General features: G+C 46.1%; 1 protein-coding gene across 10 annotated transcripts in view; it reads left to right on the forward strand.

Annotated features, from left to right (window-relative positions):
• Positions 1 to 25861, forward strand: part of SNED1 (sushi, nidogen and EGF like domains 1) — a 140246-nt gene that overhangs the window by 1026 nt on the left and 113359 nt on the right. The window lies entirely within an intron of this gene.

The following is a 25861-nucleotide window of genomic DNA, read 5'->3' on the forward strand; positions in this document are numbered from 1 at the left end:
GCTTTTTGCCTCCTCTGACCCTGAGTTCCCCAGAACCTCTATTCTGGGGGCCAGCTCCTGGGGCTCAGACTCAACATTCAGGTCTCCCAGAAGGGAGTACCGGGGCCAGAGACTCCTGAGTGAACAGCGCAAGCTGAAGGGCAAGGCCTGAGGACCAGTTCTGTCTCTGCTACTCCAGGCTGTGACTTTGGGCCGGTCACTTATGGACCCTGGAGGGAATGAAATGCTGCTTCTCATGATTGTGAGGAGCTTTGCTTTGGATGGGTGAACCACTGGAAAACTTCCGTGAGAGTATCACCTCCAACACTGCCACCCCACTCTTGTCTGCCCCTTTCAACACCATCAACCCCACCATCACCTCCACCACCTCCACTATCAACCCTACCATCATTGCCACCATCAATCCCGCCATCGCTTCCACCACTAACCCCACAATCACCTCCACCACTAACCCCACCATCCCCTCCACCACCAACCCTATCATCACCTCCGCTATCAACCCCACCATCACCTCCACCACCAATCCCACCACTAACTCCACCACACACCCTGCCCATAGCCACACCATCACCTATAGCACCTATACCATCAACTCTACCATCAACCCCACCAACAGCTTCACCATTGGCATCACCACCTCCTCAACACTGTCATCAGCACCATCTCCACTGCCAACTCTGCCATCCGCACCATCACCTCCACCTTTAGCACCACCTCTTTCAAACCCTTGATGAGGCTCAACTCCCACCACACCATCCATATCTTTGGCACCCATCATCCTTCCCCCACGACTGCCCATGTAACCTCCACCACCAGCTTAACCCCCAATAGTTGTTCCTCTCCTTGGCCACTAGCATCGTGCATTCGCTCCACCAGGATCTCTTCATGACCTGCAGCTGCGGTTCCCGTGCCTCCCTACCTTGGTGATGGGATGTTAGTGGAAGGGCACAACCCTTCTCTGTAGGTGCCGCGCTGTTATAAGGCCCTCTGGCCCAGGGCCTGGAAGGAGAGGCAGAGCTGACTTCTGGAAGCCTGGAGTGGGTAGGGCCGAGCTCTGCTTGGGGTCCATCTGAGCCAGAGGAGGCCCCTGTGTCTTGGGAATGGGAATACTGCCGGCACCATCCTCATGGAACACTTTGTCAAAATGTTCCTAAGTGTTTGGGCCAGGATCAACTTTCCCATTCAAAGTCACAGGTGAAAATATTATTAAAACAGTTGACCCTCTTAACCGCCTCCCCGGGAACATGTTTTCTTGCCAAAGCAACAGGGAGAAGCAGTTCTAAAGTAGAAAGCACTGCTAGCAAAACAAATGGTTTCATCAGAAACTAACATTCTGGCTGCTAACATAACATATATCTCCTTGAGAATTTTTTCCTGAAACAAAGATATTATTTGAAAAACACTTGCCAATGTGGACATAGCCCACCCCACTTTTCCTTCTGTTTGCTCAGTAGGAAATAAATGAAATTCTTGGGGAGAGATGTCCAACACTCCTTGCCTGAAATGACTGCAAGGAGGGCAAAGGAAGTGGGGTGTCGCCACTGGTTATAGTTGAGGGAGGGGGTCAAGTTCAAAACCAAAAAGGAGAGGAGAGAAGACATTTCTTCCAAAGCAAGTGGATTTGGCATGGGTGCCTTCAGTGCCCACCCAGGATGAGGGGACAGTCCCCTGAAATCCCCTGGCTCTGAGCCTGATCCACTCAATGTGTGCCATGGCGCTGGCCATGACTGAGCCCAGGTGCCTTCATCAGGCCAAGAGAAGACCCTGTGCAGGCCAGCCCCTTCCACAGTGGTCTCTGCTCTCCTCAGCCCCCCCAGCCTACCACTTGGCAAAGCAGTCTTGTCGGATGAGTGAGTGAATGAATGAATGAACTCCTCATCACTTGACACTGGCCCACGCATCACATGTAGAAATTAGAAGTGCCCCTGAACAAGGATCAGGACCCCTCGAGCTTGCGTCAGAAATGGCACCTGGCAAAGGACTTGTCCCACCATGCCGGCAGGGCCCAGGTTCCAACATGGCTCCCTTCCTAGCAATAGGTTCTCTTGTTAGAATTACTGTTCATGATAAGTTACAAGGAAACAGCTCTGCCGGTGGGCTGAGGAGAAACCCTAGGGCCAGGTTCTGCTCAGAGGGGTGCAGTCACTTGGTGGGCATGGAGAGAGACCGCGAGGCTGGCTAATTAAGAAAGAAGTCCCATCTTTTGGTGGAAGCCAAGGGTGTGGGGCCTCTAGGTCCAGCCCCTACCAAGCATGAGATCTTAGGGACCACAAAGAAAGATCTGTTTGTTTTGTTTAGCATCAAGACAGGGCTGGCCCCTCACCCTCAATGATATGGCATTCTCTTAACAAGCCGCATGTGGAAACATTTTACATCTCCTTAGTTTTTTGAAAACTCTGCTGCCAGTCAAAGAAATGTAGAGCCCTGAGTCAGAGCAGGATGGATTTGGGGGGTCACAGGCCAGCAGAGTCCAGAAGGAGGAAGTTGAAGGAGAGGAGTGAGAACTTGACCTTGAGCTCTTACCAGCCAGTACTTTGGCACTTGTGCTCCCTGAGGCGAGGCTGGGCTCATTCCCAGTCTCTGCTCACCTGTGTGGACCTCGCCAACTTGACATGGACAGTCCCTTGCAGAACATGGGCCTGGGCACTGGCCCAGAAGACCTGCCCTGGGGTCAAGCTCTGCAGCAGCCTTTAGCCCTTGTCTAGTTATTTCACCTCCATAAGCGTCAGTTTCCCCACCTGTGCAGAGGAGCTTACCATACCTAATGGATCATACCCACAAGCTTGTACCTACCCATCACTGTCATGCTCTGACCACCAGCTCCAAGAGATCTGGAAAACCTGCCTGACCTATGAGGACAAGACCCAGAGAGCCAAGCCTGGGCCAGGCTCATCTTGGAGCAGAGATAGGGAAAGAAGTCACTGCCCATTCAGCTTTGTTTGGGCTCATGAAACACCCAAGCAAATGCATGAGACTTTTGGGAGTCAGGGGACCCGGATGCAAAGAAATGGCCCCAGGGAGAGGCCATAGCATCCCAAGGACAGACAGGATCCTGGCCTACTCTTCGTGGACCCTCAAGGCCCCAAGCCAGGCTCAGGGACTGGTCCCAGGCTTCTACCCCTAGCGCCTCTGCAGGTGCCTTCCAACTCAGTACACTACTGACTTCTCCTGGAGGCTGCTCCCTCTGCCTGTCACTGTGTACAGTCCACCATTTCCAAGTGGTTCCAGCTGACCTGGAAGCCTCCTGGACACCTTCCCCACCCCATGTGACTTGTCAGAGTCATCAGCTGGTCCTGGCAACATCACCTTTGAGATACTTGGACCACGTCCTAGCACCAACCCTGCAGGAGCCTGCACAGAGTGGGCTTTGCAAAGCATAACTGGGGTCCTGCATCTTCTCATAGGATATCCAGACTTGCTTCCCCAGCTTTGAGGCCTGGGGGTCCAGCCGGGGTAACTTTGCCATTATCCTTTGCCAGGTCCCTCTGCTCCAGCCACACAGTACAGGCCACACTCATCCATCTGCACTAGCCACCCCTGCTGCTGCTGGGAGGCTCCTCCCCACCCCCTACTCCCAGTCCTGTATGTCTGATGACACCCTGACTTGACACCAGTCTTTTCTGAAGGGTGGGGGCCTCCTGGGAAAATCCTCCCTGCAATGGGCCCCTCACTCCCACAGCCCTGTCCTCTGCACTTGCCGGTGTACTACACCGTTACATCCAACCTTCCATGGGGGCTCATTAGTTCCTTGTTTAGCCTCTGTCTTTGGCAGGGGGATCTGCACTCCACGAGAGCAGGGACCTGTCTGTCACTCTATCCTCATGGCACCATACTGATGGTGGGCTCAGAGTAGGCCACAGCACACGCTAGGTGGGAGACAGCCATCACCCAGCACACCCCCTTATTTACAGTCAGGCCAGAGGAGAGGAAGGGGAGCAGATGCAGTCACACGCCAGTCAGGGATTGGCTAGGGCTCCAGTTGGCCCAGGCACAGACCTCCCTTTCCCAACCCTGAGGCAGAGGACCTACAGCACAAAGCTCGTGAGCCATAGCCATGTCTCAGACTCCCCATCCACATGATGGGGTCAGGTCAGTAGTAGTCACAGGCACACTCTGTACCCCAGAATTTCCAAACCTCCGGAAGGGGGTCCCAGTTGCCCCAACAGGGTGGATCCTGGAGCCCTGGGGCCTGTGCACTTCAACTTCAGCCCTAGGCCAGCTCCCTCTGGTGCTGGCTTGAGACATGGTGTGGACACTACTGATAGAACGTGGTTGTTGGGTGGGAGTCCTCAGAGGGAGAGGGTCTGCTTAAACAGTAGGCTTGCCAGAGATGATGGGTCAGGGGCAAAATACTGACATGGAGAGGTGTCTGTGACACATCTATCTGGACAAAGGAGAGCACAAAAGGCCACAATACAGGAGCAACAATTGTAAATATGCAAGAAGCAGGTTTGTCATTTATACTGTCCTTCAACTTCCAAGATTGGTAAATTCTTCCTTGGTTCAGTTAGCTGGAGTGTGGAAGAAAGAGACAGAGTCAAGATGTCCTGTGTGAGACAGGGGAAAGACGGAGGTGTGTGTGGAGAGGGAGATCCTGGAGTGGGAACAGGCCTGGGGTGAGGCTGGCCTCTGCCTGGGGTGCAAATGCAAGTGAAATAACTTCCCACTATCCTTCCCCTCCACCCCTCCACCCCCTGCCCTGGGAGGCTATGGAGAGAAAAGATGTGTGCAGTGTTTGAGGGCATTATTTAACAGCCCCAGCAGTGGGAAACATGGGATTTTCCTCCAACTCTCCATGAAATCTTCAGCAAAACCCTCACTGCACTGTGATGGGTTCTGACCTTGGCCCCCTATTTCGTAAATACAAAAAAAGAACAAAACAAAACAGAAAAGTGTAGAGTCTGACAATCTCTTCTTTTTAATTGGCATATTTAGGCCATTTACATTTAGTGTAATTTTCAGTCTACCCTATTTGTTTTCTGTTTTTTTACATTTGTTCTATATATTTACTTCTTTGAGTTTTTTTTTTAACTATTTCATTTTATTACCACTATTGGCTTATTAGCTGTACCTCTTTGTTATATTTGTAGTGATTACTCTAGTAATCACTAGAGTAAAAAAAAACTAGAGTTTTATAAGTGTTATAAAACATTTTTATCATAGCATAGTCTACCTTCAAATAACATCATATCCCTTCAAGTACAATGTAAGATCCTTCCATAGGATACATCCATTTTCCCCCTCTGGCTTTTATACTATTGTTGTCATATACTTTTCTTTTATATTTGTTGTAAATCCAAATAATACATTGTTAATATTTGTGCTTTAAACAATCATAATTTAAATAAATTAAAAATGTGAAAAAGGCTTGTTTATTTATTTAATATTTACTTTGTGTAGATCCAAATTTCCATTGAGTATAATTTTCCTTCTACCTGAAGGAACTCCCTTAACATTTATTGGGGTGTAAGCCTGCTGGTGATAAAGTCTTCCTCCTTTTTCTTGTATAGACTGTATGAGCTCATTTATATGAAATGCATTTAATAAGCAAACTTCGTAGACACAGATTTCATGTTATTAGTGGCCATGGCAGTGGAAAGGGGGAAGTAGGTGTGGCAAGGGGAGAGTTATTGCTTAGTGGGTACAAAGTTTCTGTTTGAGGTGATGAAAAAATTGAGGTATGGATGCTAATGATGGTAGCAGAGTATTATGAGTAGAATTAATGCCACTGAATTGTATACTTGAAAGTGATTAAAATGAGAAACTTTGAGTAGTATGTTTGGTACAAAAAGTATAAAAAAAGATTAAGGTGAAAAAACAGTTCTATCTTCAATTTTCCACCTCTCTTCCCAAGAGGTAACTAACCTGAGAGGGAGGAAGTGTAACTGAGAAATTAGGATTTAACAAATGACTGTGACTACTACTTCATTATATAGATATTTCTTTTTAGTGTCTAGTATTTTAGAATCAGAAGGAAATCCCTGAGGTGGTTGAACTATAATCCAGTAGCCCTGATCTTTGATAATGATTGCTTACCCATTTTGAGAAAAAAAGTCAGTTGTTGTGTTTGTATGGATCTACTTCTGGATGTTTTGTTCTGTTCCACTGATATATATCTATATCAATTCTATATCTATCTATCTATCTGTCTATTTATCTATCTATCTATCTATCTATCTATCTATCTATCTATCTATTTATACACACACAGAGTCTGGTAATACTACACTGTCTTAGTTAACCTACCTCTATTGTCTTAAAATTGGTTATGGTGTAGTACTAGTGGTCAGTGAGAGGGAAGGGTAAGGGGTATGGAATGTTTGGTTTTTTTTTTTCAATCTTTTCGTTTCTTTTTCTGGAGTAATAGTAATGTTCTAAAAATGATTGTGGTGATGAATGCACAACTATATGATGCTACTGTGAATCATTGATTGTTTACTACAGGTGGATTATATGGTGTGAGAATATATTTCAATAAAATTACATTTATTAGAAAAGGGATAACTAATGCTACCAGTTTCTTGAACATCTTTGGAGAGAAATTATAGGCATAAACAGTACTCTGAATTTGTGTCCATTTCCCACACAAATGGTGGCACATTCTACATACAGAAGATAACTCTTCAGGAGATTTCCCAAGTTAGACTACTCTCTCTCCATCTTTATTGCAATTATTCAATCCATTGTCAAAAAGTCCAGGTCTTTTACTTTGTAGAATGGCACCCACTTTTGCTTGTCAGGTGTTTCCTGATGATTAAATTCAGCATTTGTGCTTTTGGCAGTAATATCACAGAAGGGATGCTGTGTCTTTTTTAGATGCGTCATATCGGAAGGCACCTCACCTCAGTCTGTGTTATTGTTTGTAAAGCCAGTTTCAAGCACTTGATCTAGGTGGATCTGTCAGGTTTCTCCATTACAAATTTACCAATTTTCCTTTGTAATTAATAAGTAATCCATGGGTAGATCCTTTGAGATGATACATATTTTGTTCCTCATAAAACTTTCACTTTGAGTTTTGCATCCACTGATGATTTTTCCTGAATTGATTATTATTACTGTGATGATTAAAAATGATATGTGTTCGTTTTATTTTCACTGTCCTCAAGCTCTGCTGAACCCTAGATCCAGGCTGGGTGTAGTGCTGTGGAATACCTCTTGGACCTGTCTCTGCCTCCTGAAGTTTTGCTTACCATTTCCAGAATGCTCAACTTGCAGTCTCAGAGGAAAAGTGCATACCCAGGAAACGTGAGGAAGGTTTGGGGCTCAGGATGATAATATCAGATATACTGAACTAGTTTCTATGCTCCCTTGTTCTGACTCTAGAGAAATAAAACAGTTGCTACTGAGTTTGGTGATATTTTGTGTAGCTTCTATGCCTTGAACACTCTCATTTCAGAGATCTTGTGACTTGTCTTGTATTTGTGCTAAGATCTCACCAGGTTCTTTTTTTCTCTGGACATGGAATCTAGAGCTTCAATTTTGAAACCACATTAGGACTCTTGATTCTGACACCCCAATTTCTTTAACAAGTAGTTCTCTAGAATAAATCCCAGGGTAAGGGTTTTTCGTGACTGCCTCAGTTTTGAAAGATATTTTCACTGGATAGGTATAGAATTCTAGGTTAACACATTTTCTTTCCTTTTTTTCTTTCAATTCTTTAAAGATGTTGCTCCGTTGTCTTCTGGTTGGCACAGCTGCTAACGAGAAGTCTACTGTAATCGTCATCTTTGTTCTTATCCATTTCTCCTGTATATATTGGTTTTTTTCTCCAACTGCTTTTGAGTTTTCTATTACTGTTTTTCAGCAATTTGATTATTCGTGGCATTGGTGTGGTTTTATTCTGCTTGGGGTTCGTTTTGATTTATGATTTGTGGGTTTGTAGTCTTCATGAAGTCTGAACAATTCTCAGCCATTATTTCTTCACATACTTTTTCTGTTTACCTTTCTGCCCTCCTTCAAATTTGATCACTCAAATTACATGCACATTGAACTGCCTGATATTGTCCCAAAGATCAAAGAGGCTTTGTTCATTTTTGTTCAGTCTTTTTTCTTTGTGTCCTTCATTTGGGATCATTTCTATTGGTATAGTCTTCAAGTTCACTGATCTTTTCTTCTTCTTGTCTAATCTGCTATTAATTCCATCCAATGTATTTTCATTTTAGGTACTGTATTTTTTACTTTTATAAGTTCCGTGTGGATATTTACTACATCTCCCATTTATTTCATTATGTTCATGTTTTTTAATACCCTGAACATAGTTCTAATATTTTAATAGTTATATTAAAATTACTAATTTCAGCATCTCAATCACCTCTGTCCTTATTGACTGATTTATCTCATGGTTATGCTTATAGTTTCCTGCCTTTTTGTATGCCTGTTTTTTTTTTTTAATTGGATTCTAGACCTTGTGATACTAAACAAGTTTTCAATTGCTGGATTTTGTTGTTTTTCTTTAAAGGGTGTTGGTTTTGTTGTGTTTTTTTTTTCTGTCAGAGCGTTAAGTTACATGTGTATCTATTTCATCCTTTCCAGGTTTGATTTTAAGCTTTTTTTATGGTAGGTCCCCAGCAACTTTTACTCTAGGGCAATTATGCTCACAAGTCCACTACCCAGAAGTAAGCATTTGTAACATTTTGGTGAATTTCCTCCTGATGTGTTTTCAACTATACATAGGGTTTTACAAAACTACTTTGGCTTGTTACTTTAAATGGATTTGTATTCTGTATGTTTCTTTTATAAGATGAACATTTTTCCATGCCTTAAATTTGCTGTGAAAACTTGCTTTTTAGTGATCCATATAGTACTCCACCCTCTGTCTACACTGTAGCTGGTTTACCCCATCCTGAGTGTTGACTGTGTGGGTGGCTGCCTGTCTCCCTGAATTGGCAATGCTTTGGGGTGCGTCCGTTTTGTACACATCTTTAGGAAGGTCTCGGTCTTTCCTTTTTCACAATAAATTCCTTGAAGTGGGCCAACTGCGTAGGGAGGGAGGAGTAAGCTCTTTAGGCACCTCCCTACTGCCCCCTGCTGCCCAGGAGGGCTCTTGCGTCTGCACCCTCTGCCCCTGGGTGCAGGTGGCCCCTCACCTGGCCTGGCCTCTGCCTGGAGGTGGCCACCCCCAAGGTCTGTTCCCAGTGTGTGCCACTCACAGGATTGCCTGGGGGCACTATAGAAATGCGGAACCCTGGGCCCTCACAGAGGGTGTTAGTCCAAAGTGGCCCTAGAATTAGTACCCAGGGGCTCCTGATGGCAGTGCTGGCCTACCTGGGCACACACCTGTGCTGCTTCCCCTGCGGGCACCACTTGCCTGCTCCCCTGCTCACCAGAGCACCTCCCGTTTTACTGTTAAAGGGTGGCCTGAACAGGCCTCCCCGCAGGTGCCAGCCCTTAGGGTGCTGCTCTGGACCACCGACTCTGGCCTGGACAGGGTCTCTTGGGATCCTACCAGCATTGGAGTGGGGGGAGTGGGCAGGCCCAAAGGCAGAACCAGCTGGAGGAGCTGGACCCCTGGGGACACCCTCATGAGTGTCTGTGACCAGCAGGTGGGTTGGGTGTCCTGCCCAGTTTTCAACCCAGCAGGCCCCCAACTACAGAGCCTGTTCCCTTGATCTCTGCCAAATGACTCTACAAAGCAGTCAGACCTTTGTTATTAAGCACCTACTGTGTGCCCTGCTCCCCTATGTTTGGCTTGTTCAGAAGCCACCTCTGGGCTTCTGGGGGCTGACTCTGAACACCAGGGAGCGGGAGAGTAGGAAGCATCCAGAGACAGGTCCCTGATGCCACATCACAGTCTTGGACTCTGAAGGCCTGAGGCTGAAATCTTGTTACTGCTACTTAGAAACCAGGCAACTCCTTACTTCTCTGAGCCTGATCTGCTTTTTTGTCAGAACTGTGAGTCTACGTGAAGCTGCTGGAAACGTTCTGCCCAGCCCCAGTAAGGAAGGAGTACCCAGTGATACCACGGCCATATGTACCACTGGGTGTGTGGACTATCACCCAGGGCTGGGAGTGTATGGGGACACATGGACAAGTATCAAGTCTGGGGAATCTCAAGTTTCTCCAGGCACTTGAAAGGAAGTGGCAAAGCCCCTCAAGCTAGACTGTCCTTATGATCTGGAAGATTAGGAAAGACTCCTTGAAGTAAGCCTGGCTGGACTTCAGGGTGGGAGGGCTTCTCAGGTAGAAGCAGACAACCAGTTTCTCAAACACGTATTGGAAAGGACCTTAAATTGGGAGGTTCTGTACAATAACTTCAAGTATTCGGAGAACTGGGAAACATGTTATCATTCTATGTTAGGGGCAGAACACCTGGATCCAGGCAGAAAATATGGGCAACTCAGCTCGCTTAGGGTCCTTCCTTTGAAAAGTACTGTAAATAGCTCCCCATAGTAGGGCGGCCCAGGACCCTCAACTTATCCATGAACTTATCTAGAGGTTCATCCAGGGCCAGACACAGCCCCTCAAGCTATGGACACATTCTTCAGCCAGTACTTCTTGCCATATACTCTGGACAGGATGTCAGGCACAGGAGGGAGCCCCCAGGCACAGGCAGCTCAAAGGCTGGGGCTGGGGCCCTGGGGCTGGGTCCTCAGGCAGGTGACCACTGTCTCTAGGAGTAATGCTGGCAGGCACACAGGGCAAGAGTCCTGGCTATGGGGGGAGGGTGGGACACATGCCAGTCTGCCTGTGGAGCCTGCCTTTCTGGCTACAGGGGCTGTGTGGGTTATACACTAGACTAGAGGGCAGCCACCGAGATGCAGGGCAGATGTCAGGAAGATGCTTGACTGAGATGTGGTGAGATCTCTGTGCTATGCCTAGGAACAGGGTAGACATGGAGGTAAGGAGTAGAGACCCAGACGATGGGGCCCAGGGGCAGGGGTGTCTGGGGAGCTGGCTCTGGCCATACTGCAGGAGGGGACTAAGAGTCTTTGGCTGAGGGATGTGGGGTGGGGAGGCAAGGAGGCAGCCCAGCCAGGAGGGGCTGGCAGAACCTGCATGTCCACACAAGGAAGGGAAGTGGCCAGTGGAGAAGGAGAAGCTAAAGACAGCAGGGGAGAGCACAGGGGAGGGAGCATGGGCATGGGGTTGGGGGAGAAGTCAGGGGAGCATAGGCCAGGGGGCCACAGCTCAGCAGGGCTTGGCCTAGAAGGAAGAAAGTCTGGTGCTTCATACCATGCTTTCCCACGGCCTGGAATCCCTCCTTTTTACCACCCCCTGCCCCCCTCCCACTGATCTGGGAGTTGAATCCAGCTCAGGTGCCCCCTCCTCTGTGAAGTCCACCATGGTTCCCATTGGCAAAATCTCCCAACCCTGGAAATTGGGGTGTCACCCATCCTCACCCCTGCAGGGGACATTTGAGCCCTCTTGGGGACAGTGCCCATTCGTGCTTCTTCTGCACTCAATGTGCAGTTCCCCGAGTCTGGGATCCAGGCTCAGCCCTGTGCACAGGAGCTGCTTAGCAGAGGTCCCACCCGCTCCTTCCCAGGCCTGGTTCTGTGGGCTCAGATAGCCTTTCCTTCCCCATCAGCACCCCCAGACCCTGCCTACACCACTGCCTGAGGGAGCAGGACTCCAGACCCCCAACCACAGTTGTGGGAGGTATCCTAATCACCCAGAGAGATGCCAGGAAATTAGAGACATGCCTACATTTCAAAGAACAAGCTTATAAAATGCCTCAGGGGTTTTATTGTTTTCTCTTTGGCAGAGAAGTTAAACCCCTGCCCTTTCTAATCTGATGATTAAAAATGTGGAGCCAGGTTTGCAGAGCTGGAGGGGTGCTCCTTCCCCGCCTCCTGGGGCGCCCTGAGACCCAGGGGACTCTGGCCTCCCTCCAGATCCTGCCCCATGAACCCACATGCTCCCAGTGCTCCCGGGACCAGCCAGATGCATACCATACGCTTTCAAGGGGAAGTCGTCTCCAGAGGCTCCCTGTGACATTTCCGCTCCTTCCTGGCTTGAGCCAAGTCGGAAATGCCACCAATGCAGCCTCTCCGTGCTTCCTCGGGATTCAGCAGGAAGGGCTGCCCACTCCCAGGCCCGGGTATCTCTGGCTGGAGGACAGACAAACTCACTGGCCAGCACCCTCCCCTGGCCAAATGGCCCACCCCAGCCCCACTCACGGGGTCCTCCCCTGGGATGAAGGACAGCGCTGCAGTCTCCTCCATGTTCCAGCCCCCACAGTCCCCCTTGGAGCAATGGTACCCCACAGGCAGTGGCCCCGGTGGCTGACCAGGGAGGGATGCACCCAGCTTGCTCAGAACAGAAGGGACACCCACTCCTCAGGGCTCAAGGCTGCAGGAGGGCAGGGCTGTCTTTGACCCGAGGCCCCAATGCACTTGGGTTTGGGGGTTGGGAGAGCAGAGCATGTAGGGTTGCAGTGGCCTCAGATGCTATCCACTGCAGACTTGGGTATGAGTCTCTCCCAGCCTGCAGTGTGGCATCCAGCTAGCAGCCCCATGTGCTGGAAGCCTTGGACCGCAAGGTCTGTAGGGAGGGCCCAGGGAGGGATGCCAGGAAAGGCCCCACCTGCTCTGTCCTTCCTGCTCAGCCCAGTCCTGGAAAAATCTCCATCCTCCCTCCCTGCTTTGTTGGCAGCAGATCTCCTGGGGTCTCCCCGCATGAGGAGAGGATATGTTTCTGCAAGTGGCCCAGGGCACAGCTGGTCCAGCTCTGCTGCCCTGCGGGGCCATAGTATCCCCAGAGCTCGTCAGGCCAGCAGCCAAGGGCAGAGTTTGGTTGCCCCTGGCTGGCCCCGGACAGAGCACCAGGACTGCGTGGCGGGAAGGTGGGGCTAGGGCTGGGCTGATGCCAGAGCTGGGGGGTGTCAGGAGCTACTCCGGACTCTGGGGCTGGGCGGGGTACCAGGCCTGGGCTGGACACCTGGGCTTGGGAAGGTGCCAGATCTGGGTGGGGCACCAGGGCGTCCACAGTACCTCCCAGCTGGCCAGGGCAGCAGGTTCCAACCTGGCCCAAGGTCTAGTTCCCAAGAGGATGGCTGCTGTTGGCAGCTGGTGGGATCCCACTTCTGTGAATCGAGAACAGGGTTTAAGCCTGTTGTCCATCCAGAGTGTGGCTGACTGGGCACCCAACAGGGGTTGGGCCCTTCCTTCTCCTTGGTTTCTCTGTCCCTTATTGTGTTTTACAAACTCGTATTTTAAGTGGGAAAAACAATGATAGGATTCACATTTTATGGGTAATACCATTTGCCCAGCACCCTTCAGAGGCAAGGGGGGCCCCTGCAGTGTGGAAAGGGCCCCCACCCCCAGTTTCTTGCTGTGGGTCAGCTGCACTCTGCCATCTGGCCCAGCCTTGCCCACACTCCCCGCTCCCCCCACTCCCTGCTGGGCGCTCAAGGGCTCTCATCTGGAGAGGGCAGTTGGGGGTGACTCCGCAGGTGAGGGGCGCCTGCCAGCAGCCTGTGTGTACGTCACCCAGGCCTTCTCCGCAGTGGTCCTGGCAATGCCCTGCCCTGTTGGAAGAACAGGGCTGGCTTGTTCTGACTCCTTCCTGAACCCTGGGCTCAGGGCCCAGAGCCCCCAAGGGGGAGGGCCACAGTGGTCTGGGGTCCAGGCAGAGAGAAGCACTGGGGCCCCAGACTCTGCATCCCCCATTTAAGACAGGACTCACTCTTCAAAGGCTGCAGGAGCACCCAGCCGTCCCTGTGCAGGCCGGAAGTGCTGCGCGAGAGGTGGGGAGGGAGGCCAGAGCGGGCTCCGCGGGTGGCCCAGCACAGACCTGCGGGCCTACCCAGCCTCAGGGACTCTTCCTGCAGAGGCGCCTTGGCCACACATGGTTTTAACCTTCAGTGAAGGCCTGTTCCTCTCCCCGCGCACCTAGCCATGTCATTACATTTATTGGCTTGCAAACTTCATCTCCATGAAAGCACACTGTACCATACTCTGGCACCTACCTCCTTCCCTCCTTATTGCTTTCAGGACCAAACCTATTCCATGGAGTACAGTTTTTCCAATATCGTTGTTCTCTAAACCTCCTTGTATGAGTAGGTGACGGTTTAGTTGTTTTGCTGCAGTGGATGTCTGGGCCACCCCTGGGTTTTGACCATCACTAACAAGGCTGTTTATGGGAATTCTTGGCCCATGTCGCAGTGCTGCATGCCCCCAGGGTGTCGAGAACGACCCCGGGGAGGGGGCTGCTGGGCCTTGGGCTGCACTGAGGCAGGGTGGGGGCATCTTCACGGGGTCCTAATTTTCATTTTTAGGCACAAGGCTGAGCCTGTCTTGTGCATTCATCGGCCATTTGTATTTCCTCTTTGGCGAAGTGACTCTTAAGTCTTTCCCTCTTTTCAACTGAGTAACCCATTTTCTTGTTAGTGTGTAGGAGTTCTTTGTAAAACCAGCGATGACACTCAGTTCCCCTGTGCCCTGGGACCCTTGGCAGCCCCGAAGGTATAAGGGTCCCCTACCTTCTATGTTCCGGAAGGGCCCTTCCCCACGTGGCGTGGACGAAATGCATGGAGGCTCCTTGTTTGCCAGGACAAAACAGGGTGCAGATCAGGCCTGAACCTTCTACTCCATAAACAATTTGCCAAACTACTTACTCTCACTGATCACAAAACAAAACGCTCGTGCTCCAAATGCTGGCAAAGCGCCTCCCCTTCCAGACGCCTCCCATCTAATAGGCACCTCCAACAGGAGGGCGGACACCACTCCTCACCTGTCCCTGCCCCGCCTCCCTCTGCTCCACGAAAGAAAAATCCTTCTTGCCTGATGCCTTAGTCAGAGCGGCCTCCTGCTGCCACTGGCCCCTCTCTCGAGCACAACAGGCACATAATCCTTTCAGATGGCCCGGATTTGTGTTTTATTTGACACCACGTTACAAATGCTAGAAACATCTTTCCCTATCTTGAGTCTTGCTTCACTCACTTGGATGGTGTCTTTGTGGAAGTCTTGAATTTTAATATAGTGAAAGGTATCAATCTTTTCTGTCTGGTTAGAGGTTTCTGTGCCTTATTTTAAATTCCGTCCCTCAAAGCCACATGTGTGTCCTCCCATGCCATGCTCCCGTGGCTGCGGAGCTTCAGCTTAGGTCTGTGATTCACCTGCATGGCGCCAGGTAGGAGCTGCGTGGTCCCCAGTTTAAGTAGGTAAAACCACGCCAGCCCCCACTTTTGGAAGGGGTGCCCTCCCCCTTGCCCCGCAGTACCAGCTCCTTCAAAATCTGCCCAAGAATGTTGGGGCAGTTTCCAGGCTCTCTCTGTCTTGTCTGTCTCTGGGCCACAGGTGGTCACGGTGACATTCTGGCTTTGCATTTCATATCAGATTTCTATTGGGGAGGTCAAGAAAAGTTTCACTGAGCTTCCAGGTCAAGATGGCGGCTTAACAATGTGCGCATTTTAGTTTGTCCTCCAGAACAACTACTAAATAACCAGAAACAGTACAGAACAGCTCCTGGGGCCATGTCAGTGACCAGACACACAGCATATCCCAGTCTGGACCAGCTGGACCGGCTGTGAGCACCCCCACAGAACCGTGAGTTCCCAAAGCTGTGGCGGCCGGTGCCCCTCCCCCACAGGCTGCTTCCCAGAGGAGAAAGGAAAGGACTTTACCAGCAGCAGGGACTGGGCACAATCAAACGCCAATTGTGGAACTAATTAACAAATTCTGACTACTAAAAATAGGTCCCCAGCTTTGGTGAACCTGGTCAAAGCGGAGGTTGCTCATGTTTGCCCCGGCACCAAGGGGGCAGGGCTGACAGAAAAAGGGGGAAAAAAGGGAAGGAAACAGAGGTTTTTGTGGTTGTGTTTCTACAAAGGCTTGACTGCCTCTGGATACAGCGGCAGAACTTTTCAGGCTGCAACTGCCCCAGGCATAGGCAGAAGTGAGCTCTTTGGGGGGCTTGTCTGGAGTCTGTGCCTTCCCCAGGGGAGGGGTGAACCCAGCTCAGGTGGAATCCCTCTATCAAGGAATTCAGACACCAGGGCTTGGTAATTTGAAGCCATTAAAACCAGTCTACAACCTCTCCTCTGTCTCCACCACGCCCCCAGCAGGGAGAGTCTGCCAAAGTTAAAGGTACCACATCATCTTATGCTGGTGGGACCTGCAGTCAGACAAGTGCCACACACAGGGCAGGATAAGAAAAACAGAGTCCAGAGACTTCACAGGAAAGTCTTTCAACCTGCTGGGTCTCACCCTCAGGGAAAACCGACCCAGGTGACTCTTTCCTCTTGATAGGAGGCCAGTTTGGTTTGGGAAAATCTGGCTGGGGTATATAATATCTAAGTAGACCCTCCTAAGTGTGTGTGTGTGGGGGAAGGCACCACACAAGCAGGGCGAGAAACAAGAAAACAAGAACTGAAAAATTCTCCTCTGTTAAACAAAACTTAAGCTAAAGGTCCTGATAAAGCTGAACTGAATGTCAAAGAACAGATAGACAACAAATTCATCCAGCAAGAAAACCCTAGATAAAAGAAGTGAAAGCAATCTCCAGAATAAACTAGTAAAGGTAATTAAATGCCTAGACACCAGCAAAAAATAACAAATCACACTAGGGAAAATGAAGAGATGGCCCAGTCAAAGGAATAAACCAACAATTCAAATGACATACAGGAGCTGAAACAATTAATTCAGAATGTACGAACAGACATGGAAAACCTCATCAAAAACCAAATCAATGAATTGAGGGAAGATATAAAGAAGGCAAGGAATGAACAAAAAGAAGAAATTGAAAGTCTGAAAAAACAAATCACAGAACTTATGGGAATGAAAGGCACAGTAGAAGAGATGAAAAAACAATGGAAACCTACAATGGTAGATTTCAAGGGACAGAACATAGTATTGGTGAACTGGAGGATGGAACATCTGAAATCCGGCAAGAAAATATAGGGAAAAAATGGAAAAATATGAGCAGGGACTCAGGGAACTGAAGGACAGTATGAAGCGCATACTAAGATGGAATATTATGCAGCTGTAAGACAGAATAAAGTTATGAAGTATGTAACAATATGAATGGACCTTAAGGACATTATGCTGAGTGTGATTAGCCAGAAACAAAAGGACAAATACTGTATGGTCTCACTGATATGAACTGACATTAGTGAATAAACTTAGAATATTTCATTGGTAACAGAGACCATCAGGAGATAGAAATAGGGTAAGATATTGGGTAATTGGAGCTAAAGGGATACAAATTGTACAACAGGACTGAATATAAAAACTCAGAAATGGACAGCACAATATTACCTAACTGTAATACAATTATGTTAAAATACTGAATAAAGCTGCATATGAGAATGATGGAGGAGGGCTGGGGCATAAATGAAATCACAAAGAAAGATAGACAATAAAGATTGAGATGGTATAATCTAGGAATGCCTAGAGTGCATAATGATAGTGACTAAATGTACAAATTTTAAAAATGTTTTTGTATGAGGAAGAACAAAAGAATGCCATTACTGCAGTGTGCTGAAAATAGATGGTAATTAATATTTTAAAATTTCAACTTATGTATGAGACTAAAGCAAAAAATGTTTATTTGGTACAAATTTATACTTTGATTAGTGCACCTCCTAATATAACTTATGTAGATAGTTGGTTGAACACCTTAAGTACATGGAACTTTGTATAGGACATGAGATCTTGTTGGTTTGTCCAGGTGATGCCCTGATGAATTCCAGAGTGATTTGATCAGTGAGTGGAAAAGTATTTGCAAAGTCCCCTTCAGGGAATGGTGAGAATGGGGGAAAACTCAACTTCCCGAAGTTGAATTCTTGGTATTCTCACAAGCGGTGTGGGCTCCAAAGCTATAGGCTGAGCCACCAGTCTTGGGGTTTGTTCATATGAAACTTAACCACACAGGGGATAGGTCAAGCCTACTTAAAATTAGGCCTAAGAGTCACCCCCAAGAGAATCTCTTTTGTTGCTCAGATGTGGCCTCTCTCCAGCCAACACAGCAAGCAAACTCACCACCCTCCCCCTGTCTACATGGGACATGACTCCCAGGGGTATGGATCTTCCTGGCAGCTGGGACAGAAATCCCAGAATGAGCTGAGATTCAGCATCAAGGGATTGAGAAAACCTTCTCGACCAAAAGGGGGAAGAGTGAAATGAGACAAAGTGTCAATGGCTGAGAGATTCCAAACAGAGTCGAGAGGTTATCCTGGAGGTTATTCTTATGCATTAAGTAGATATCACCTTGTTAACCAAGATGTAAGGGAGAGGCTGGAGGGAACTGCCTGAAAATGTAGAGCTGTGTTCCAGTAGCCATGTTTCTTGAAGATGATTGAATAATGACATAGCTTTCACAATGTGACTGTGTGATTGTGAAAACCTTATGTCTGATGCTCCTTTTATCTACCTTGTCAACAGATGAGTAGAACATATGGAATAAAAATGAATAACAGGGGGAACAAATGTTAAAATAAATTTAGTTTGAAATGCTAGTGATCAAGGAAAGGGAGGGGTAAGGGGTATGGTATGTAAAATTTTTTTTTTCTGTTTTTGTTTTATTTTTCTGTTGTCTTTTTATTTCTTTTTATGAATTGATGCAAATATTCTGGGAAATGACCATGATGATGAATATGCAACTATGTGATGATATTGTGAATTGCTGAGTGTGTGTTGGGAATGTTTGTATTTCTTTCTTGTAATTTTTTTAATTAATAAAAAATTTTTTAAAAAAAAGAAAAGTTTCACCGAGGAGACCTATGGTTGTATTATACATGATGAACTAAAAACTTCTAAAGCCACAAAAAGATGTGGAAAGAAGGATGATAGTAGAGATAGAGGGGGAAAAAGCATGTGAAGAAACATGGAGGCACAAAATAGGAGGTTTTACGTCTGCAATATAGATAATATAGTTGGGGACTACATTATGGAGATCTTTATGGGCCATGCTATAGATTTGAACTTATCTCTGCAGACCTTGGAAAGCCATTGCAAGTTTTTTATGCTGAGACGTGACATGGTCAGATTTGTGAATTTTTTTTCAAAATATTATTTTAACATTTTCAAATGTATTCATAATTAAAGAGAATAGTATAATATATTTCATATACCCATAAACCAGATTCAGTAATCATCAAGATTACTTGCTTGAGCTATCTTTTTTCTTTTTGAAAATTTTGCTGGAATACCTTAAAGGAAATTTCAGACATCACGTCATTTCACTCCTACATATTCAGTAGGCATATCTAAAACACACATTTTCTTATATAACCACACTATCATTATAATATTTTGCAAAATTAACAGTTATTCCTTAATAGCATCTAATACCCAGGACATTATAAAATGTCTCAGATTGTCTCAAAAGATTGTCTAACAGTTGGTTTGTTCATATTAGGATCCAAACAAGGCCCATGCATTGTGTTTGGTTCTCTCTTAAGTTTGTCTTGATATAGAGCAGGGTGGCCCTCACTTTTTCATTTTCAAGCCACTGTCTTGTAGAAATATCCCATGCTTAGACCATCCTATACTTTGGATTTGTGTGTTTTCTGTCTCATGTTGTCATTTACCTTATTCTTCTATCTTCTATATTTTTCTATAACAGAAGTTAGCTTTAGAGGATTGGTGATATTAAGATTTAACTTTTTGGGGTCAAGAGTATTTCACAGGGGGTGTTGTGTAATTTACTTTGAGTGACATCTAGGGGTACATGTCTGGTCTACCTTTAATGAACAGGTGACAGCCTTATTACATCATTACGATGTTTCCTATCAACCTTTCATCTAATTATTTAATCCATTGATTATCCTTGGCAGAATTAATATTATAGTAAGGGTTTCAAAATGCTGATTTCTTTTTTTCTACGTTAATTAACTGAAACTATTCTTTCCCTCTTCAACTAAGGTTACTGGGTTACTGAACAAGGAAGACAAGATAAATTCTTCTTTCCTTAACTGAGAATTTTCAGAATAAAGAGTTGATGTCCTAGCTACTTAGTTTCAACGTTATACCATGGGTTGTATGCCTTTGCTCTCTCTTTCATTGTGAACTTGTACTTTCAATATATTCAACGTGCTTCAATAAATTGCATTCACTATGTAGAAAAAAGTTTTTCTGTCAAAATCACATTGAATCTGGAAAGCAACCAGAGGAGAACTGATATCTCCACAATATCGAGTCCTATATCCCATGAATGTGGTAGATCTCTATATTTATTTAGGTTGCCTTTAAAGTCTTCAATACATTTCGATAATTTGTTATAGAGAAGTCTTCCACATTTTTTGTTGGATTTGTTCTTAAAGTGCTCAGTATTTTTATATTATTTTAAATGGAGTCTTAATTCTTTAATTGCATTTACTAACTATTTATTGCTAGTGTATAAAATTACAATTGAGTTTTTCAATTTCCTAACTTTTTATTTAACAGTCCAACAAAACCTCTTATTAATTTTAACAAACTATCTGCAGATTCCTTTGGCTTTTCCACATCTACATTCATATTTGTCTGCAGCTAATGAGTTGCATCTCCCCTTTTTACATTATTTTGGTTTTTTTTTTTTCTTGCTGGTCAGCTGATACATTGTCTTGCAGAACTGGTGGTTGGTTCCTGCTCTTGCTCCTGGACTCACAAAGGAAACCTTCCAGGAGGCCCCACTCAAGGTAGCCTATAAGAGAGATGGAGGCATCACAGGGCTCTGTCCCCATATAGGAGTTTTAACCAACATCAAAAACTGGCAGAAACATTGTTCTCAGAGCTCCAGAAAACATTAAAAGGCTGCAGTAACAGGATGAGGACTGAATCAAGGAAAAGGCCACTTAAACATAGTAGGATCTCGTGGTGCTCTGGCTGGCCCCTCCCTCACCCATTGGCATGGGCCCACCCGTGCTCCCACTGTGGACCCCTGGTCCCGGTGCTGGAGGCAGCTGAGTCACCCTTGTGCACCTGCTGGGAGCAGGTGAATCTGGCCCAGTCTCTCTGGTGGTGGCCTGAGGGACTCACTGTCCCAGAACCTGCCCTGCATGTACAAGGTGGGTCATGGCGCTCTCCTACAGGACTGTAGAGGAAAGGCCAGTAGCTTCCTGGGGCAGGGGACTGCTAGCTGAAGGACACACAGTGCAGGGCCAGGGACTGTGAGGAAATTGTATCCTAGGGAAGAGGGTGCATTCTTATCAGTCTAAATGGGGAATTCCTAGAGCTACGTGCACATGCCCAAGACAAGATATATGTCAGAAAGAATCAGGGAGGTTCCTACACTTTGGCCAGGGGCTAATCTCCAAGCACACTGTATGGATAAGCCCCAAAAGAGAGCACTCCCACATGTCAATATGCAAAGACTGGGAAAGGGCTTTTCTTTTTACCCTTATTGTTATTGTTGTTAGTTCCCAGCCTTTAAGGAAAGCTGTCATAACACTAGCGGGATACAAGTTTAAGGAACAGAAAACTCAGAGTCTAAATTCCAGTGATAACATTAAAATATCAAAATGTCCAGGTTTCAGCAAACCATTACAAAACAAACAAACAGGAAGCAATGGCCCAGGCAAAGAAAAAGTTTAAAGCATTAGAAACCATCAGTGATGAGGACCAGACATGGGGCATTCCAGACAAAGAAATTTTAAAATGGTCCTAACTATGCACAAAGAGCTAAAGGAAAACATGAACAAAGAACTAAAGAAAATCATGAAAATGATAGATGAACACAGAGAGAATATCAACAGAGAGGTGGAAATTATGAAAAGGAATCAAACAGAGTCAAAGACCACAGTAACAGAAATTTAAAATTCCCTGGAAAGTTCAACAGCAGATTGGAGCTGCCAGAAAACAGAATCAGCAAATTTAAAGATAAAACTATTTAAATCATCTAGTCTGAGGAGCAGAAAGAAAAAAGAATGAAGAAAAGTGAACAGAGCCTGAGTAAACTCTGGAACACCATAAATTGTACCAGTATATGCACTGTGGGAGTCCCAGGGGGGGAGGAGAGAGAAAGGGGCAGAAAGAGTATTTAAAGAAATAATGGATTAAAAACTTCCCAAATTTAACAAAAGACTTCAATGAGCACATCCAAAATGCTCAATGTACTCCAAATAGGAAAATCCAAGAAAAGATCCACACCATAGCATGTTGTAATAAAACCGTCAAAAGCCAAAGGTAAAGAGAGAATTCTGAAAACCACAAGAGAGAAACAACGTGTCATGTACAAGGAAGCCTCAGTAAGATTAATTGCTGATATCTCATCAGAAACCATGGAGACATTTGCAATGAGAAGACATATTTAAAGTCCTGAAAGCCAAGTACTGCCAACCAAGAATTATTGTATCTGGCAGATCTGTCTTTCAAAAATGAAGGAGCGATTAAGACATTCCCAAATAAACAAAAGCTGAGGAAGTTTGTTACCATTAAATCAGCCCTACAAGAAATGCTAAAGAGAGTTCTGCAGGTTGACAGGAAAGACAGGAGATAAAAGATCAAAGACACAAGGTAATAAGGATCTCTAATGAGAGTAACAAAATGGGTAAATATAAATGCCAACGCTGTTGTATTTTTGGTTTGTACCTCCACTTTTTACTCCTTATGGGACCAAAAAGCAAATGCATAAAATATAATAATAAATTCAGTGGTTTTGAATTCATAATATCAGCATAATCTGTGACAGGAACTACATAAAGGTGGGGGAACAGAGGGGTAGAAGAACATAGATTGTGTTCTATTAGCACAACTTCATGGAAGTGAAGTTGGTACCAAAGAAAAAAGATTGCTATAGATTTAGAGTGATAAATTTAAACCCTGTGGAAACTACAAGAAAATATCAGAGACTATACACGTTCATAGGGACAGAAATTAGAAATTAAAGTACAGGTTGATGGGAGCAGGGATGGGGCAATTGGAAGTTAATACCTAATGGTTTCTGTTGGGGGCATGGGAAGTTTAGTAGACTGGCATGAGGGCACTGCAACATTTTGAATGTGATAAATCCCATTGAATGGCTTGCTTGAGAGCAGTGGAGACAGGAAAGGATGTTGTGTATATGTTTCCATAGGTAAAGCAAAAAGAGCAATTAAAGAGACAATGACAATTAAATGTAATACATCATCTTGGACAGAATCAAGCAAGGGAGGAGAAAAGTCTCAAAAGGACATTATTGGGACATATGAAAGAATTGGAAAATAGAATGTAATCTTTAAATCTATGTTAAATTTCTTAAATTTGATAACAGTATTTAAGGTAGTTACATAGGTATCTTTGTTCTTAGAAAATGTACATGCAAGTATTAAGTGTTCAAGGGGCATGATATATCTACAACCTGCACTCAAGTGTCCAGAATATGGATGATAGAGAGAGAGGCTAGATAGTTAGGTAGATAGATAGAAAGATAGATGAAAGAGAAAGAGAGAAAGAAAGGAAAGAAGGAATAAATGAAATAGGAAATGTGGCAAAAGGTTAAAACTGGGAGAGTGGGCATCTGGGAAAGGTAGGGGTCTGTTGGAGCTCTCTATATGGGGGTTTGTATTAATTTTGTAACAGTCCCGTAAGTTTGGAAGTATTTCAAAATTAAATTAAAAAAAAAACCACTTCAGTTCCATCATTAAATATGATATTTGCTCTTGTTTACTTTGAAGATACCCTCTGCCTTCTGAGGGGATTGAGTCACACATCCACAGAAGGTGTGTTCAGGTCCCAGCTCCAGGCCCTGTGGGCATGAGCCCATTTGTGCAGACAGGACCTTTGCAGATGTTATTAATTCAGTGCCCAAACTGTGCATGGGGGGGGGGGGACTTCATCCAATGTGGCTGTTCTAGTTTGCTAGCTGCCGGAATGCAATATACCAGAAACAGAATGGCTTTTTAAAAGGGGAATTTAATAAGTTGCTAGTTTACAGTTCTAAGACTGAGAAAATGTCCCAATTAAAGCAAGTCTATAGAAATGTCCAATCAAAGGTATCCAGGGAAAGATACCTTGGTTCAAGAAGGCCGATGAAGTTCAGGGTTTCTCTCTGAAGGCGCATGGTGAACACAGTTATGGTTTCTCCCTCGGCCGGAAGGGCACATGGTGAGCACAGCATCATCTGCTATCTTTCTTTCCTGGCTTCCTGTTTCATGAAGCTCCCCAGGAGGCATTTTCCTTCTTCATCTCCAAAGCGCTGGCTGATGGACTCCCTGCTTCGTGGTGCTGCAGCATTCTCTGCTCTCTCTGAATCACCTTCATTCTCCAAAATGTCCTCTTTTAAAGGATTCCAGTAAGCAACTCCACCTTCAATAGGCAGAGACACACCTCCACGGAAACCATACAATCAAAAGTTACCACCCACAATTGAGTGGGTCACATCCCCATGAAAACAATCAAAATGTTCCCACCCAGCAATATTGAACGAGGACTAAAGGACATGGCTTTTCTGGGGTCTACCACAGATTCAAACCGGCACAAGTGGCTGACATCCTTAAAAGTGAAGAGAAACTGACTTCCTGGAAGATGGCGGCTTAGTAAGACACGCGGATCTTAGTTTCTTCTCCAGGACAGCTACTAGGGGAGTAGAAACAATACAGAAAGCGCCCAAAGCCACAACAGAGATAAAAAAGACAGCGTACCCCATCCTGGAACAGCTGGCTGGCTGAGAGAAGCAGCTCGGGTGAGATCGCCGAGGCGCGCGGGTGGCACTCCCTTCCCCCTTCCCGGGCCGGAGTAACTCCCTTCCACCTTCCCAGGCCGGCTGGGAGAATTGGAGAGGCGGTCCCCTGAAACCAAGGCGGCTGGCGCCCACACCACGTGCAGCCCCCCGGACCAACTGAGAGAATTGGATCAGAAATCCCCAGGTCGCGGAGAACGGTGACGGGTGGGGGAGGCCCCTTCCAAACCCGTGACTCCCGGGGAACGTGCACTCTCCCGGGCGGGCCGCTGCCGCTGGCGCCCTCCCGCCACGCTTGTCGCCCAGGGCCGACTAGGAAATTCGGACAGGCTCTTTCCCGGGCTGCGGCGACCAGCAACCCTCCCTGCGTTCGGACCCCGGGCCGGCTAGCGAACCCCCCGGACGGCAAGAGTTTCCCAAAGTTTAAGGTCCCACAGCACCTTTTACTGGTGGGACCCGCAGACAAACGTGTGCCACGAGCGCCACCTACTGGGCAGGATAAGAAAAACAGAACCCAGAGATTTCACAGAAAAATCTTCCAAACTTTTGGATCCAATACCCAGGGAAATCTGTCTAAATGAGCAGACGCCAACAGAAGATAACGGATCACGCTCAAATAATTGAAAATATGGCCCAGTCAAAGGAACAAACCAATAGTTCAAATGAGATACAGGAGCTGAGACAACTAATGCTAAATATACGAACAGAAATGGAAAACCTCTTCAAAAACGAAATCGATAAATTGAGGGAGGACATGAAGAAGACATGGGCTGAACATAAAGAAGAAATAGAAAAACTGAAAAAACAAATCACAGAACTTATGGAAGTGAAGGACAAAGTAGAAAAGATAGAAAAAACAATGGATACCTACAATGATAGATTCAAAGAGACAGAAGATAGAATTAGTGATTTGGAGGATGGAACATCTGAATTCCAAAAACAAACAGAAACTATCGGGAAAAGAATGGAAAAATTTGAACAGGGTATCAGGGAACTCAAGGACAATATGAACCGCACAAATATACGTGTTGTGGGTGTCCCAGAAGGAGAAGAGAAGGGAAAAGGAGGAGAAAAACTAATGGAAGAAATTTTCACTGAAAATTTCCCAACTCTTATGAAAGACCTAAAATTACAGATCCAAGAAGTGCAGCGCACCCCAAAGAGATTAGACCCAAATAGGCGTTCTCCAAGACACTTACTAGTTAGAATGTCAGAGGTCAAAGAGAAAGAGAGGATCTTGAAAGCAGCAAGGGAAAAACAATCCATCACATACAAGGGAAACCCAATAAGACTATGTGTAGATTTCTCAGCAGAAACCATGGAGGCTAGAAGACAGTGGGAT

This window comes from Tamandua tetradactyla, chromosome 3 (genome assembly GCF_023851605.1).
Source record: "Tamandua tetradactyla isolate mTamTet1 chromosome 3, mTamTet1.pri, whole genome shotgun sequence".
In the NCBI taxonomy this organism is placed as follows: domain Eukaryota; kingdom Metazoa; phylum Chordata; class Mammalia; order Pilosa; family Myrmecophagidae; genus Tamandua; species Tamandua tetradactyla.